This window comes from Octodon degus, unplaced genomic scaffold, assembly GCF_000260255.1.
Source record: "Octodon degus isolate 3935 unplaced genomic scaffold, OctDeg1.0 scaffold00009, whole genome shotgun sequence".
In the NCBI taxonomy this organism is placed as follows: Eukaryota; Metazoa; Chordata; class Mammalia; order Rodentia; family Octodontidae; genus Octodon; species Octodon degus.
The window spans coordinates 22,662,720-22,669,463 of NW_004524585.1; the positions used below are offsets into that span (position 1 = coordinate 22,662,720).

Genomic DNA, 6,744 nt, shown 5'->3' on the forward strand with positions numbered 1-6,744 from the left:
CAGGGTCTACAGGGTCTACGGGGTCTCACTATTTAGATCAGACTCGTAGTGATTGCCTGTGTTCAGCCTCCCAAGAGCTGGGATTACAAGTGCACACCACCACACCCAGGCTCAATGGCCTCCATTGCCACCATCTCAGTGTGCCTCGGGAGCAGGGCCAGCATGACATGCCACTGGGGATCAAACCCAGCCGCTGCATCTGCCTAAGCAGGCACTTTAATCCCTTGAAATATTTGGCCAGCCCTTGGGTGTCTCATATTTTAAAAAATACTATATGATACTTAAGCTTTGTGTCTGATTCTTTTCACTTAATATCATGGTCTCACAGTAGATCCATTTTCCTACGAACGACACAAGTTTATCTCTTTATGACGCAGTAGTACTCCATTGTATGTAAATGGCATATTTTCTTTATCCAGTCATCTATTGATGGGCATACGAACCTCTCCCAAGGTTTAGCTCTTTTGATTTGTGCTGCTATACGCAGCGAGGTGCATTATCACTACAATATGATGTCTTTAACTCTTTTGGGAAGATACTTGGAATTGGGACAGCTGAATTGAATGGAAGAGACTCCATGCCAATTTCCTCAGTCCTTGAGCTAACTTGTATTCTCAACAGCAATGTAGAACAGTGCCTCTCTCCCTCTGCAGTCAGCATTGACCACTATTTGAATTCTTTTTTTTTTTTTTTTTTTTTTTTTGGCAGAACCGGGGATTGAACTCAGGCCCTTACGCTTGCCAGGGAAGCGCTTATTCCACTGAACCATCTCCCCGGCCCCACTATTTGAATTCTTGAGGATAGTTATTCTTTCTGGAATAAAGACACATCATAGAGATGTTTTAACTTGTATTTCCCTAATGGCAGGAAACATTTTTCCATGTATTCATTTGTACTTCTTCCGAGAAGTGTCTATTCATTCATTTCAGCTCCCCATTTGGGGTTGGGGTCTTTATTTTAGGGGGGAAGCGAATATTTATATATTTTAGACATTAGTCCTCTGAGGAATAGCGGGAAAAGTTGTTCTCCAGTTAGTAGCTTGTCTCTTTGTTCTTTAGGTTGTTCCTTTGCTCTGCAGGAGAGTTTTCATTTGTTATGATCCCATTTTTTGATTCTTGGAGCTATTTTCTCTTCAGGAAGTACTTGTTTGGACCTCTGTCACCAAGACTTGTACCTGTACTGTCTTCCAGCAGATTGTTTTGCTGTAACATTTAGATATTTGACCCATTTTGATTTTATTGTAGTACGTAGCTTAGATAGTATTTTTTTTCTTTTGGATATCAGTGTTTATTTCTGAAAAGTTTTTCTAAATACCATTAATTTCCAGTACAGTTCTTATAATAGAAATTTATAGAAGGCCAGGGAGATGGTTCAGTGGAATAAACACTTCCCTGGCAAGCGCAAGGACCTGAGTTCAATCCCCAGTTCTGCAAAAAAAAAAAAAAAAGAAAGAAAAATTATAATAATTTTACCTTTATTGTCCTAAAGAAGACTATTTTGAGGTTTCAGAAAGTTATTTTATTGATTAATGATTTGATATGAAGATTTTTTCAAGAATATCTCTCTATTCAATTGACCAGTTTGAAATACATATTTTCCTTCTTCTTATATATCTTAGTAGACATAAATTCAGTGTAATCATGTGATTCCACATTTTGACCTTCCCATGAATTTTATAGATAAAAATATCAGATAACATGAGTTAATATCCATTTTATGCTTTTATATTCAATTAATGATTAATCACAGCTAGTTTTTGTGAGAAAATATTTACATGTGAATGCAGATATCAATTTATTAAATTTCCTTAGGTGACAATGTATTTCTGAAATTTGTTTAGGCTATACTGTTTTTTTAAAATCAGTTTATATTTATCCAAATTATATTTTTCAAATATTGGACAAAAACCTGATGGTTATATAACAAAAAAAGGTTTCAATGTTTTCCTTTTTTTCTAGCAAAAGTAATAAGTAACAAAAAAGATAAACTTTTTTCATTCATATTAATAACTGCACCTCAGGCAGAAGAGTGATCTTGTAGTCCTAGCTGGCAGAAGAAAATGTGAAACAGGGAGCATACAACTTGCTGTTTTCCTTCCATAACTTCAACATGCATTTTTGAAAAGCCTAAAACGTACTCCTCATATGAAATTCTGTCTGTCTCTTCTCTTAACCAGCAGGACTGTTGAATATCTGAAGATCAGAGTCTGAAAACAGATATATATCCTTTAAAGATGCCACAGATGTATTGCTGTGCCTTATTTTCAGAAGAGAAAAATCACAGAATGTCTACCTGTCTCAGAAAAGAATGTATGGTGATTTATATTTTCATAATAAAATACCTTCTTCTAAAGAATTCCTGACATTTTTATGTGTGTAGGACCTTGACGTGTCATTTCATAATATAGGTTTTACTAAGAGAACTAAAGTTTAATCATTTCAAATTTTGTTCTTAATATTCTAGTGTCTACAAATGCAATTTCAAAAATCATAATAATAGAAAATAAGGTAAATAATATTCAGGTCTATGTGCGAGATACTTGTAAGAGTGTCTGACTACATGGGTTTGTACAGGTATGTGCCATCTATGTTTCTAGATCGATGTGACAGAATACAGGAGAGGCAATGGTATGTTGCTTCCAAGATAAGAGAGTTTGTGTGTGTATGTGCACACATGTGTGTCTCTAGCAAACACATAATAAAAGTATAATTACTCAGGTAGTAATGTAAAGACTTGAGATACAGATTTCTATTACAGTAGAAAACTGTGTTTCTATACCACAGACTAATTCATAGAGCATTGGTAAAGTAGGAAGTGGTATAAATATAACCCAGCAGTTCCTTTGATTAAAACCAAATTAAGTTTTTGAATTAATCAAAGCAAAGTTACTCTATACTGAAGAAGTGACTAACAATAAATGGAATTATAAAAATTATCAAAAATGGGCATCTGGGGGGTCTGCTCGTTAGCTCAGCTCTTTAAGTGGCTGCTTCAACAAAGCAGTCAGGCTCAGGTTGCTGTGGTTCGATCCCCAGAACTCAAAGCAGCCAAACCTGCCCTGAAGGCATTTGGAGAAAAAAAAAAGGGGGGGGGGGCATCTGAGATGATTGCACAATTCTCAAAGGAAGAAATACAAGTGGCAAATAAATACATGAAAAATTTTCCACAGCACTGGCCATGCGAGAAATGCAAATTAAAACAACATTGAGATACCACCTCACCAAAGAAAGAATGACTATCATAATGAAATCAACTAATCACAAATGCTGGAGAGGCTGTGGAGAAAAAGAAACCCTTCTCCACTGTTCGTGGGAATGTAGACTGGTACAACCACTATGGAAATTAGTGGGGAGATTCCTCAAAACCTAGGACTGGAAATTCCATTCAATTGAGCTAGTTCCCTTCTGAGTATTTTCCCAAAAGAACTGAAAACTTCATACCACAGTGAGATATATGCACCCTTATTTATCTCAGCACAGTTTGTCATAGCCAAATCTTGGAAACGACCAAAATGCCCATTACTCGAGGAATGGATGAAAAAGATGTGCTATTTTTATGAAATGGAGTGCTACTCAGCTATAAAGAAAGACAAACTCTAAGCCTTTATAGGTAAGTAAATACAGCATAGTGAAAAAATTCAAGCTCACATGTGTAAATATCATATTGTCTCCCTAGTGTAGGAACCTGAAAGAACAAATAAAACCTGAAAGTTATAATAGATATAGTCAAATGGAAAGAAAACAAATGTAAGGATTAAACAATTAAGAAGAGAGAAAGGAGAAAGGATAGGAAAAAAGGAAGGAGGGAAACATGCAAGTATGTATGCAGGATGGCTGAGATGATTGTACTAATAATTTCCATCAGTTTTTCTGAAAATAGTGCTTAATGTTTAGAATTTTCACCTTGACTGACTCTGTATTCTTGTATCTGTGGTCTGAGCAACCACATCTAGGGCAGCGATGTGCAATGCAAAACCCGTGGTTGGATACCTCTCATCTTGGTCTTCTAACTGTGTACCACTTCTAATGTCTTATCAATTATTATACTCTCTTCAAGATAAATTTTTAAAAATATAAGGAAAAAACTAAGTTTTGTCAAAAGCAAACATTAATATTCAGTTATTTGTCCAATCTTGCACAACTATGTATTAATCTGAACAACAGATTTGATGATAAAAACATAATATAACAACCACTGTTGTTTTTTTTGTTGTTTGTTTGTTTGTTTGTTTGTTTGTTTGCAGAACCGGGGATTGAACTCAGACCCTTGCGCTTGCCAGGCAAGCACTTATTCTACTGAGCCATCTCCCGGGCCCCAACAACCACTGTTAGTTAACTATTACTGTTTTGAAAATCTTAACATATGAATTGTTGTTACCCTGCTTCTGTCTTCTTTTCTATTTGTTTTTGCTTCTGTTTTTACTCTTCAAAATGAAATAAAATTGAAATTAAAATAATGCACCAAAGTCCTACCGAGTCAGTTTGGGATGCTGCGTTGCTTTACAAATCACTGTGCTTCTGAAAATACTACTATATCTAGTAGAGATACAAATACCAAAAATCCCCAAGATGATTCTAAAGACCACATTTTAAATTTTGATGAAATTAGTATCCTTTGGATGTTCATATGCTGAGAGAGCTACAGCTACATCTTTATTATCAATTGTATCTTTATTATGAGTTGACTCTATGGCTGTAAAAGTTTACAGGGCACACAATGCTATCATGACTTATGAATGCAGGGTTCAGTGTGTTTAACTGAAACCAAAACCAAACAAACCAAAAACAAACCAAAGCTAAACATTCATTTTGCTGACATCTAAAGGCTGGAAGCATAATGTCATGATTAAATGTACAAGAAATTGACTGATAATAGTGTTGTCCTAAATGCTAGTGGAGACCTAATTGTGCTAATATTTAATAAAATTGAGATCAATTGTTTTTAGTATTCTAGCTGCAAATTTGAATATTTTATTTATTTATTTATTTATTTATTTATTTATTTGTTTGGTACAGGATCTCCCTAAACAGCTCAAACTCATAGTGATCCTCCTGTCTCAGCCTCTCCATCACTGAGATTACAGACCTGCACCACCACACCCAGTTTTGGTGGCCCCCACGGGTTACCCAGGGTTCTGGGGCCTGCGAGGCATGTGGCCCTGGGGATTGAACCTGGGTCCTTGTGCTTGCCAGGCAGCCACTTACACTGCCAAGGTATCTCCCTGTCCCAAATTTGAATCTTTTGAGTGGTTTACTTCTAAAATATTTTCTACTTCATATGGCTTTTTATTTTTTTTTCCCATACTTAGTTTTGTCTAAAGGAGCACTGTGAAAAATTATATAAAAAATACTTTTGGTGGCAATGTTAAAACTGATTAGGGTTTATTTGTGCTCTTCAAGTGTACTTGGTTACCTTCTTAAGGAAATTATGAAAATCTTGGTTCTTCAACATGTTTCTTTTATGACTTTTTCTATCATTCAATCTACATGCATTTTAGAAAAGCTTTAATTTTTGTTTATCATTGGCTTGCTTTCTAGTCTGCATTGTCAAGAGTTTAATTTTCATGTTTATTGAGTTACTTTTGTAGCGTAGTCATGGAGAAATAAAAGTGAGCTTAATTAGTCACCCATTTCTAATTTCTTTTTATAAGCATCCTTATATTTTTTTCATACGGTTTTAATATTTAGTTTCCATATAGAACAACATTGGATTTTGTAAATTCCAATCTAAGAATACTTTCTAAGTCTGAAAATCTGCTATTAAAATTATTGATAACAAATTCATAAATTTATTTCTGATTATAGACATAGTATCATGAAAAGTATTTACTTCAGTTCTTTCCTGTTCATTACATTTTTTGAGACAAGGTTTTGCCATATAGAGAGGGCTGGCCTTGAACTCATGTTTGTACTTGTGGCAAGCCTCCTACCTCAGCCTCCTGAGTGCTAAGAACACAGGAAGTTCAATCTCTGGTGCTACATCTGTGCCAGCCCCACCCCCGGCGCAGGCTGAGCCAGCCACAGAGTCTGGGCGTAGTACCATACACCTGTAATCCCAGAGCTGGAGGATCAGCACCAGTGATTCCCTGTAACAACCAAATACATTTTTAAAAGTTAAAATAAAGAGGAAATTATTAAGAACAAAGCAGAAGGGCTGGGGAGATGGCTCAGTAGAATAAGTGCTTGCTTGCCAAGCACAAGGGCCTGAGTTCAATCCCTGGTTCCATCAAAAAACAAAAACAAAAATTAAAAAAAAAACAAAAAACAAAGAGCAAAGCAGAAGTTAATGCAATGAAAACTAAGAAAACAATACAAAAAAATCAATCACAGATTTTGTTCTTTGAAAGATTAAATAAAATCAACAAACCCCTAACTACTCTTATCACAAAAAGGAAAAAATACTCAAATCCATGAAATTAGAAACAAAAAGGAAGTCTGAACTGTGTAGCAAGACCCTATATCAAACAAATAAATAAATAAATATTTTTAAAAGAAATGCAAATTTAAAAAAAAAAAAAACACTGAGATTCTATCCCATCTCAGGAAGGAATGGCTACTATCAAGAAATCAACCAAAACAAATGCTGGAGGGCCTATAAGGATAAAAGAACTCTTCCCCTTTTGTTGCATGTTGTCTTAGTTACTCTTCTCTCGTTGCTGGGACAAATACCCGACACTCAAAATGAAGGAAGGAAAGGTTTATGTAGCTCACAGTTACTGGAGGTTTCAGTCCATACTCAGCTGGG

At 35.4% G+C, this 6,744-nt stretch overlaps 1 protein-coding gene across 1 annotated transcript in view; it reads left to right on the plus strand.

The window, feature by feature from the left end:
- Positions 1-2,257, plus strand: part of Slco6a1 (solute carrier organic anion transporter family member 6A1) — a 62,947-nt gene extending 60,690 nt beyond the window's left edge. Inside the window, exon 14 of the mRNA XM_023707558.1 lies at positions 2,180-2,257. The gene's annotated coding sequence lies outside the window, so the exon portion shown is untranslated. The remainder of the gene's footprint in view (positions 1-2,179) is intronic.
- Positions 2,258-6,744: the final 4,487 nt, after the last annotated feature.